Source organism: Triticum aestivum, chromosome 4B (genome assembly GCF_018294505.1).
Source record: "Triticum aestivum cultivar Chinese Spring chromosome 4B, IWGSC CS RefSeq v2.1, whole genome shotgun sequence".
NCBI lineage: Eukaryota > Viridiplantae > Streptophyta > Magnoliopsida > Poales > Poaceae > Triticum > Triticum aestivum.
Window position 1 is genome coordinate 47,876,712 of NC_057804.1, and position 12,005 is coordinate 47,888,716.

Here is a 12,005-nt window from a genome sequence, read left to right on the forward strand (position 1 = left end):
AGAGGTGTTATGATCAGCACTACTAGTTGGAATAGCTTCTACCCACTTAGTAACGTAATCAACAGCAACTAAAATATGTGTATATCCATTAGAGGCAAGAAAAGGTCCCATATAATCAAAGCCCCAAACATCAAATGATTCAATAACAAGAGAATAATTCATAGGCATTTCTTGATGTCTAATAATGTTACCAATTCTTTGACATTCATCACAAGACAAGACAAACTTACAAGCATCTTTGAAGAGAGTAGGCCAATAAGAACCGGATCACAATACCTTATGTGCAGTTCTGTCTCTAGCGTGGTGTCCTCCATATGATTTGGAGTGACACTTGCATAGGATATGTTCCTGTTCATGCTTAGGTACACAACGTCTAATAACACCATCTACTTCTTTATAAAGGTGTGGGTCATCCCAGAAGTAATGCCTTAAATCATAGAAGAACTTTTTTTCTTTTGTTGGTATGTGAAACTAGGTGGTATAAATTTAGTAACAATGTAATTAGCATAATCAGCATACCACGGAGTAGTCCGAGAAGCATTAATGACCGCTAATTGTTCATCAAGAAATCTATCATCAATAGGTAGTGGGTCATCAAGAACATTCTCTAGCCTAGACAAGTTGTCTGCAACGGGGTTCTCAGCTCCCTTTCTATCAATAATATGCAAATCAAATTCTTGAAGCAAGAGGACCCATCTAATAAGTCTAGGTTTAGCATCTTTATTTTCCATAAGATATTTAATAGCAGCATGATCAGTGTGAATAGTAACTTTAGAATCACAATGTAAGGTCTGAACTTATCACAAGCAAATACAACTGCTAAGAATTCTTTTTTAGTAGTAGCATAATTTCTCTGGGCAGTATCAAGAGTCTTACTAGCATATTGAATAACATTTAATTTCTTATCAACTCTCTGCCCTAGAACAACACCTACAGCATAATCACTAGCATCACACATAATTTCAAAGGGTAAATTCCAATCAGGTGGCTGAACAACAGGTGCAGTGATCAAAGCTTTCTTAAGTATTTCAAATGCTTCTACACAATCATCATCAAAGACAAAAGGAACATCTTTTTGCAATAAATTAGTCAGAGGCCTAGAGATTTTAGAAAAGTCCTTAATGAACCTCCTATAAAAACCGGCATGACCAAGGAAACTTCTTATCCCTTTAATGTCCTTGGGAGATGGCATCTTCTTGATAGCATCAACTTTAGCTTTATCAACTTCAATACCTCTTTCAGAAATTTTATGCCCCAAGACAATGCCTTCGCTAACCATAAAGTGACACTTCTCCCAATTCAGGATGAGACTAGTGTCTTCACATCTCTGCAAAACTCGATCAAGGTTGCTCAAGCAATCATCAAAAGAGGATCCGTAGACTGAGAAGTCATCCATGAATACCTCATAAGTCTTTTCACAAAAGTCAGAGAATATAGCCATCATGCATCTTTGAAAGGTAGCAAGTGCATGCATAAACCAAAAGGCATACGTCTATAAGCAAAAGTACCAAAAGGGCAAGTAAAAGTAGTTTTTGATTGATCTTCCACAGACACAGCTATTTGAGAGAAACCTGAATAACCGTCTAGAAAGCAGAAATGTGTATGTTTGGATAGTCTTTCTAGCATTTGATCAATAAAAGGTAAAGGGTAATGATCTTTCTTAGTAGCTTTATTTAATTTACGGAAATCAATTATCATCCTATAACCTGTAATAATTCTTTGTGGAATCAATTCATCTTTATCATTAGGGACAATAGTAATACCTCCCTTTTTAGGGACACAATGGACAGGGCTTACCCATTCACTATCAACAACGGGATAAATTATACCTGCCTCAAGGAGCTTTAGTATCTCCTTTCTTACCACTTCTTTCATCTTAGGGTTTAGTCATCGTTGAGGATCTCTAACGGGTTTGGTATCCTTCTCCACTTTTATTTTATGTTGGCATAGAGAAGGACTAATGCCTTTAAGATCATCCAGAGTATATCCAATAGCAGCACGGTGCTTCTTGAGAGTTTTCAATAATCTTTCCTCTTCCTGCTCTGAAAGGTTAGCACTAATAATAATAATAGGATATATCTTCCTTTCATCAAGCTAAGCATATTTAATATTATCAGGTAATTGTTTAAGCTCAAACACAGGATCACCCTTGGGTGGAGGAGGATCCCCTAGAATTTCAACAGGTAAGTTGTGTTTTAGAATAGGAACCTGTTGCAGGAATACTTCATCTATTTCCCTTCTTTCATTCATAAACATATCATTTTCATGGTCTAGCAAATATTGTTCTAAAAGATCAGTAGGAGGCACGACAATAGAAGCAAGAGCAATTATTTCATCTTTACTAGGTAATTCTTTATCACGGGGTTGTCTACGAAATTTAGCAAAATTAAACTCATGAGTCATATCATCCAGGCCAATCGTAACAACATCCTTTTCGCAATCAATCATAGCATTAACAGTGTTCAAGAAGGGTCTACCAAATATAATGGGACAAAACTCATCTTGTGGGGAACCAAGAACAAGAAAATCAGCAGGGTATTTGACCTTCCCACACAATACTTCAACATCTCTAACAATCCCAACTGGCTAAATAGTATCTCTATTGGCAAGCTTAATTGTAACATCAATATCTTCCAACTCAACGGGTGTAATATCGTGCATAATTTCTTGGTATAAGGAAAAAAGGTATTGCACTAGCACTAGCACCCATATCACATAAGCTATGATAATAGTGATCTCCTATTTTAACCGAAATAACTGGCATGCCTACAACATGTCTATGTATTTTTGCATCTGGTTTAACAATATTAGCAGTTTCACCACAGAAGTAAATAACATGCCCATCTATATTATCATCCAAGAGATCTTTAACTATAGCAATACTAGGTTTAACCTTAATTTGCTCAGGAGGTGTATAAGTTCTAGTATTACTCTTATGAACAACAGTTGAGGATTTAGCACATGATCCTTTATTCTAACAGGAATATGTGGTTTCTCAACATAAGTAGTAGGAACAATAGGATCATTATAAGTAATAGTCTTTTCTTCAACTATAATAGGTGCAACTACTTTTTCTTCAATGGGAGGATTATATTTAAACCACTTCTCCTTAGGGAGATCAACGTGAGCAGCAAAAGATTTACAGAAAGAAGCTACTATCTCAGAGTCAAGTCCATATTTAGTGCTAAATCCACGAAAAGCATCGGTATCCATAAAAGATTTAACACAATCAAACTTAGGTGTTATACCTGACTCCTTACCATCGTCGAAACCCCAATCTTAAGAGTTGCGTTTAATTCTTTCCAATAAGTCCCACTTGAATTCAGTAGTCTTCAGCCTATAAGAACCAGCACAGGAAGTATCGAGCATGGTGCGATCGTTGAGAGAAAGTCGAGCATAAATTTTTTGAATAATCATTTCTCTGGAGAACTCATGATTGGGGCATGAATATAACATTGACTTAAGCCTCCCCCAAGCTTGAGCGATGCTTTCTCCTTCGCGAGGCCAGAAATTATATATGTACTTATGATCACGGTGAACAAGATGCATAGGATAGAACTTCTGGTGAAATTCGAACTTCAATCATTTATAGTTCCAAGATCCCGTATCATCACATAGCCTATACCATGTCAATGCATCTCCCTTCAAAGATAAAGGGAAGACCTTCCTCTTAACAATATCGTCGGGAATACCTGCAAGCTTAAATAATCCACAAACTTCATCCACAAAGATAAGGTGTAAATCGGGATGCAATGTTCCATCTCGTGCAAAGGGATTAGCTAGCAGTTTTTCTATCATACCCGAGGGAATTTCAAAGTAAACATTTTCAGTAGGTTAAGTAGGTTGAGGAGCAACTCTTTTCTCTTCTTGTCGGGGCGAAGATGCCCCGAACAAGCCCCTCAAAGGATTAGTTTCCATAGTAACAAGTGACAAAAAATTTCAGCACACTATATAAATGTTTCCTTACCAAGTTCCACTCACCAAAGGCGCTTCACTCCCCGGCAACGGCGCCAGAAAAGAGTCTTGATGACCCACAAGTATAGGGGATCTATCGTAGTCCTTTCGATAAGTAAGAGTGTCGAACCCAACGAGGGGCAGAAGGAAATGACAAGCGGTTTTCAGTAAGGTATTCTCTGCAAGCACTGAAATTGTAGGTAATAGATAGTTTTGTGATAAGATAATTTGTAACAAGTAACAAGCAATGAAAGTAAATAAGGTGCAGCAAGGTGGCCCAATCCTTTTTGTAGCAAAGGACAAGCCTGGACAATTTCTTATAATGAGAAAAGCGCTCCCGAGGACACATGGGAATTATCGTCAAGCTAGTTTCATCACGCTCATATGATTCGTGTTCGGTACTTTGATAATTTGATATGTGGGTGGACCGCTGCTTGGGTACTGCCCTTACTTGGACAAGCATCCCACTTATGATTAACCCCTATTGCAAGCATCCGCAACTACAACAAGAGTATTAAGGTAAACCTAACCATAGCATGAAACATATGGATCCAAATCAGCCCCTTATGAAGCAACGCATAAACTAGGGTTTAAACTTCTGTCACTCTAGCAACCCATCATCTAATTAGTACTTCTCAATGCCTTCCTCTAGGACCAAATAATGGTGAAGTGTCATGTAGTCGACGTTCACATAACACCACTAGAGGAGAGACAACATACATCTGATCAAAATATCAAACGAATACCAAATTCACATGACTACTAATAGCAAGACTTCACCCATGTCCTCGGGAACAAATGGAACTACTCACAAAGCATATTCATGTTCATAATCAGAGGAGTATTAATATGCATTAAGGATCTAAACATATGATCTTCCACCAAGTAAACCAATTAGCATCAACTACAAGGAGTAATCAACACTACTAGCAACCCACAGGTACCAATTTGTGGTTTTGATACAAGATTGGATACAAGAGATGAACTAGGGTTTGGAGAGGAGGTGGTGCTGGTGAAGATGTTGATGGAGATTGACCCCCTCCCGATGAGAGGATCATTGGTGATGATGACGGTGATGATTTCCCCCTCCCGGAGGGAAGTGTCCCAAGTAGAATAGCTCTGCCAGAGCCCTAGATTGGTTCCGCCAAGGTTCTGCCTCGTGGCGGCGGAGTTTCGTCTCGTGAGCTTCCTTATGATTTTTTTCAGGACGAAATACCTCATATAGCAGAAGATAGGCACAGGAGGGCACCAAGGGGCCCAGGAGACAAGGGTGGCCAGGGTGTGGGCCCCCTCAGGTACTTTCTTTGCCCAATAATTCTTATTAAATCCAAAAATGACGTTTGTGGAGTTGCGGGACTTTTGGAGCTGTGCAGAATAGGTTTCCAATATTTCCTCCTTTTCAAGTCAGTATCCCCGCTGCTGGCATTCCCCCTCTTCATGGTAAACCTTGTAAAATAAGAGAGAATAGCCATAAGTATTGTGGCATAACGTGTAATAACAGAGCATAATGCAATAAATATTGATATAAAAGCATGATGCAAAATGGACGTATCACTCGGGCAGACCGATTTAGCAAATAATGTGACCATTAGGATTTTCGGTGGGACCGACATGTCAACTCGGTGGGACCGATATGGTTAGGGTTAGGGCATAACGTAATCTCGGTGACACCAATTACACAAACTAGGTGGGACCGATTTTGGTAATAAGCTAACCAGAGAGTTGGTCAGGCAAACTCGGTGGTACCGATTCGCTCATTTCGGTGAGACCGAAACGTTACGATAGGGAAACAGAGAGTTTGCATTGCAGTCTCGGTGGGACCGATCGCTCATCTCGGTTGGACTGTGTTACGAAGGGAAACAAAGAGATTACAATCCCATCTTGGTGAGACCGAGATCCCTATAGGTGAGACCGAAAAGACTAGGGTTTGTGGCAGTGGTTATGACATCTGAACTCGGTGGCGCCGGATAGAAAGAGTCGGTGGGGCCGAGTTTGACTTTTGGTTTGGGTCATATGTGGATGTGAGAAAGTAGTTAAGGGCTTTGGAGCATATCACGAAGCATTTTGAGCAAGAACCTCATTAAGCAACACCTCATCCCTCCTTGATAGTATTGGCTTTTCCTATAGACTCAATGTGATCTTGGATCACTAAAATAGAAAATGTAAAGTCTTGTGCTTTGAGCTTGAGCCAATCCTTTTGTCCTTACTATTTTGGGGGGTCCACTTTGCTCATCCATGCCATGCCAATCATTGAGCTTTCCTAAAATATTTATCTTGAAATAGCATTAGCTCAATGAGCTATATGTTGTTAGGAATTATCAAAACCACCCAGGGATAGTAGCACTTTCAATCTCCCCCTTTTTGGTAATTGGTGACAACATATAGATCAAAGCTTCGACAAATGATAATAAGATTGAAAGACATTGTCGCTTTGAGAAGTATGTGAAAAGCAAGAGCTCCCCCTAAATTTGTGCATTATTTAAGATTTGCTTTGGACTGCAAATGCACAATGAGTTAGGATCATGGGTTACTCTTCCATGTCACATACATCTTGGTGGAGCGCTCAAAATGATAAAGATTGAACTCATGCACTCATCACCAAGAAAAGTGAATGATCATATGAGAATATAGGAGATAGTATCATCCAACACGCATTAATGTAGCATAGCATATGATCAAACACATGATCATCCAAGTATCTCACAAAAGGAATAATGTATCAAGCAAAGAGGCAAACAACAAAACAAAGTTCAACCACCAAAAAACAAGAGAGAACAAAAGCAACACACTCTCTCGAAGCCTATGATCTATACATTTTTCTCCCCCTTTGGCAACAAGTTACCAAAAAATTCATTAAAAAATGCATAGTCCTAAACGATTCTCAGGCTTGGTCTTGATGAGGTGGTGTAGAGATGACTCCAAGGACGAAAGCATTAGTCGATGTAGATGGGGCTGGTGGAGTGGCTGCTGGAGCTGGTGGCACTAAAGCTATTGCTGGTGCATATGATGTAGCTCTGGTGTCTGTAATTGGCACTGCAGCAGATCTCTGTCCTCTGGGAACTCTAGCAAATGCATCTGTAGTAGACTTGCCCTTCTTCTCCTCCACTTCCTCCTGAAGTTCCTCAACAACTCTATGATCTCTGACATCAAGATCATAGAATTTCTGCTCTATGATTCTCTCCAAGCTCTCCTGGTTTTGATTCAGGGTGTCCAAGCCCTTCTCAATACTTAATGTGGATGCAATCAAGTAGCCAAGCTGATCTTGCTTGCTCTTTAGGTACACTTGAGATGCCTCTTCAGCAGTTGGCATCTTAGCAGCTTTCTCAGCCCTTGCTTTCTCTTTCTTCTCTTGTGCTTGCACAGATGATGGTTCATTTTCATCCATCACAATGGTGTTGTCCTCAAAATAAGGGTAGATGGGCAAGTGATCTTTGTCCAAAAGATCTGTGTCAGTGCCCATCTTGGAGTTTATGAGCTCCTGAATCTGTGGGGCATACCCACAAGATCTTTTTTGATCAGTAGTAGTCCTTTTGATTGTTTCCACAATCAGACTCATGACTTTGAATTTCTGAGGCACATCAAATATATGCATCAAGTTGATTGCATGGCCTCTGATCATCTTGTGATCTCCTGACTTGGGCAACAGAGTGTGCCTTAAGATCCAGTTAATAGTAGGCAAACCTGAAAACAGGTAATGTACAAATCGAAACTTATGTGTCTCTAGAGCAGCATCTGGGATCTCTTTGTACATACTAGCCATGGAGTTGTGATCCTGCTTCTTCTTGGCATAGACATCCAAGTCATCCTCATTCTCTTTTGGAGATTTTATCAATTAAACCATTCCTCAACAGTGGATTGGTACCTTATACCCTCAGACATCTAGACAATTTTCCCATCTGGGTAGAAATGAGCTGTGGAGTAAAATTGCATGATGAGCTCATCATTCCACTTGGTGAGCTTCTGGCCAACAAAGTCATCTACTCCACAAGCATTGAACCTGTCATACACTCCTGGATAATGCTCTTCATTTTTCCTGATGTACTCCCAGTCAAACCATCTCATGTCACATACTATGGGCTTGTCAAGAAACACTGCTCCATAGAAATTCTGTTGTTCCTTAGTGTGGAACCTGTAGTCCACTGCAGTTCTTCTTCTGATAGCATAGGGATCAGTCTGTCTCCACAGTCTCAGTCCTGCATCCTTCCTGAGCTTCGTATCCTCTACCACTGGATGAGCATCATTATGATCAGGGATCTTAGGCTTCAACTTTCTCAAGACAAGTGAATCTTCATCTTCTTCATCATTTGCAGCCTCAGGCACTGGGGCCTTGTTCTTTTCTTCAGCTGGAACGCTCCTAGTGTTCCTCTTAGGTGCAGACTTGGGCTTAGGAGCAGTAGCTTTGGGAGCATATTTGGGCTTAGATGGAGCAGCCCCTGATCTGATTGCATCTCCCATCAGCTTCTGAGCTTTAGGTGCTGGTGCAGCAATCTCTTCCTCTTCTTCCATCATTGAGGGCTTTCCAACAACTCTGGCCATTGTCTTCTTGACTCTTTTTTTCCTTTTCTTCCCTTCTGGAGCATCCTCTTTGGGTTCAGATTCCAAAATTACTTGAGTAGAGGCTCTGGCTTTAGACATGGGAATCCTTCTTGCAGGTGCTTTGGTCTTCATACCAGGCTTAGTGGCCGCAGTTGTGCCATATTCCTTCTTCAGCACCTTCTTAGATGTAGCATCATCATCAACAGCCACATAGTCCTGATCTTCAGATTCTGAGGTTCTCTTCTTTCTCGTCCTAGTAGCTACCTTGGGCAAGTTACTAGGTGTGCTCCTGCTACCCTCATCTGAGGTACCGGAGGGACAAGTGCCCTCACTCATCTGAACTTGATCCTCAGACTTGTTCTGACTGTCACTCTGATCTGACATGATGCAAACTCTGACAACAGACCCTGTGAATAGATGTAGATGAGGTAGAGTAGATGAGAATCACAAAGCACAGAGGTTTTTGCAAAACATTGAGTCAAAAACTTAGTTTTAGTTTTCCACAGAAAGCATTTCGGAGCTACTGATTTGTAAACTCGGTGATACCGAAGCAGCTTTTGGAACCTAAACTGGTAAACTCGGTAAGACCGAGTCACAGTTCGGTGGCATCGAGACTGCTAGGGTTTCACAGAGAATCGATCTTGGTCACATCGATTTGCAATTCTCGGTCGGACCAAGAATCACATGTGCAATGGCCTAAGCCAAATCGGTGAGACCGATTTCTACAACTCGGTCAGTCTGAGATGAATTCGGCGGAAACCTAACCCTAAATTTTCAATCCAAGTTTAATCTATGGAGTATTTTTGCTGGATAGGAAGATTTCAAACTTGGCAAGATTCATGACAATGCAATGTGCTAGGAGTCGGAGTTAAGAACAGCAAAAAGATTCAAATCGATACCCTAATGCGGCGATGGATTTGCTACGGCGGCAACGGCGGAGTCGAATCCCGTTAACAGCGGCGGGAGGTCGCTGGCGACGAGGAGGATGATCTGGAGACCCGATGAGGTAGAGCAGGCTGTGCGCGGGCGAAGAGTTTCGGAAGAATTTCCAAAAATTTGAGCCGTGAGTATATATAGCCTGACCCTGTCAGTGTGACCGAGTGGAACAACTCGGTGGCACCGAGATGCAAAACTACAAGCAGTTACTGCAACTCGGTGTGACCGAAAAGTTCAAATTAGTTGCAGCGAGATTGAAAACCTAGATCAACTTAGTGACCTCGATATGACCAAAATGGATGAATCGGTCAGACCGAACTGCACAAAGAGGTTTTGGAAGTTTAAGTCTATGACAAATCGGGGACTCCGAGTGCTCCTCACACAGAGTGGTTCGAATCTTACTTGATCAAACTTTGTGATATAACATGAATAGATTTTGAGACAAGAAAAACATAGATCGCTAGAGAAGGTTCTTAGGCATTCTTGTCCATCCACTTGGCAAAAGAAAAGAAACCAAACAAACAAATCAACAAGTGGATGTCCTTGAATGAGTAAATGATGCAAACGACATGCCCACACAATAAGATGGCAAATGAAATATGTGACAAAGCATGCACAACTAATTCTAGCATCTATCAAGCAATTGGCGATGACTAGGTCATCTATATATGAGTATATTGACTTAGGAGTCAAATGAGAACATTTGATCATAGGTCATACTCATCATTTAAGCACAAGTGGGGTTACCACTTTTACATAAAGCATTGTTGTGTTCACACCATTAGAGTTGCTTTAGCTCAATTCTTAGAGTAAAGCTCCCCCTAGATGTGAGATCCCCCCTAAGAGGGATGAACTAACCTTGGGTTTTGTCGATGATGACTTAATGTAGGTGTTGAAAATGTGGATGCTCAATGTTGATGTAGATCATTCGGAGCAATCCTTTGGAGTGAGTTGCACTTTCAATACCTACACAAGTTAGTCCCACAAGGAACAAACAAGGATATCCATAGACATAGAGTGATACACACACACAAGATGATGTCTATGAAAGCTTTAGGTTACCTTGTCCCTTGTCTTACCAACAAGAGGGTTTGTGACTCCGTGTACTAGTGCAAGATGTGGAAGTTGGTTACACTTGTCCTCGCCAAAATGATAAGAGTGAAGTATGTTGGCGGAGTCACCCTCAAGAACTCTCTAGTTCTTCTTCTTCGGGATCCACACCATCTTGATGGGAATCCTTGGGGTTGTAGTCGTACTTGATGAAGTAGAACTTGATGTAGTCTTGGGAACCCACTTGACCAATGCCTTAGGAGTTTCTTAAAATGCATCAATCTCCTCTTGAAGCTTGTCCTTGCATTTCTGCTTGTGGTCTTGTGGTGGAAGATCATCTTGAGCTTGTGTCCCTTTGAAAGAAGTAGGATCATACTTCTCTTGTTGAGGAACAAACTTTGTCTTGGGGTATTGATCTTCTTCCCACTCAACTCCATTGGCAATGAACTTTCGTTCAAAACCAACACCTTGGTTCTTCCGGTGCCTTCCTTGCTTGAGTACAATTTACTCGAATTTCTTACTCCCGGCAAGGCTCTTGTAAACACCTTTCTCTATAATTCCCTTCAAAAGGCTATTTTCTTGCTCAAGTGTAACTTGGCTAAGAGAATCATTAGTGTAATCAAGAGAACTACTAGAAGCAACAACATTGGATTTAGCATGATGATTGTTGTTACTACTAGAGGAAGAATCTTTCTTGTTCTTGTTACTAGACTTGACTTGAGGCATGTAAGTAGATAAGAGTAAACGCTTGGTAATGTAATAAGAACTTTTCTTGCGAAGATCATCATTGATAGCCTTTAAAAACTCATGTTCTTGCTCAAGGTTGAGCTTTTCAAAGCGTAAATTCTCATGAGTCCTTAAAAGTTCTCGATGATCTCCTAAGATAGTTTCATGAGCTAACTTAAGAGTGTCTAGTTCTTTAGTTAGGTGCTCAATCTTCTCCTTATCATTGTCATTCGTTTTATCTTGATTAACATGATTATTTGACGTTTCATCATAGTATTCATCACTAGAGTTGTCAAAAAGTAAATCATCATCACCTAACAAGTCATCTTCATCACTATTGAAATCAACATACTCGGGGTGTAATACCTTTGGGCCTTTAGCCATGAAGCATCTTCCAAGTCCTTCATTTGGTGAGTCAAATATGTCATAGCAGTTGGTTGACACAAGTGCTAGACCTGCAACACCTTCATATTGAGTATGTTCTGAGTTGGAGTGATAGCTTCTCTCAGAGTGATGGTCGGAGTCGGAGCCGGATACCCATTCACCAACGTGAGCTTGATGTCTTCGTTTTGTGTAGCTCCTTGATGACTTGTCCTTCCTTTCCGAATCCTTGCTTCTCCGGGATGTTCTTCGTTCATAACGATCATCTCTACTCCTTCTCTCTCTTGGTGGTGATTCTTCTCTTCCACTTCTTATCTTTGGAGATTCTTCTCTTCTTTTGTAGGGAGCCGTACACTCATTGGAATAGTGTCTGAGTCTTCCACAATTGTAGCAATTATGCTCACGACTAGAAGATCTTTTGT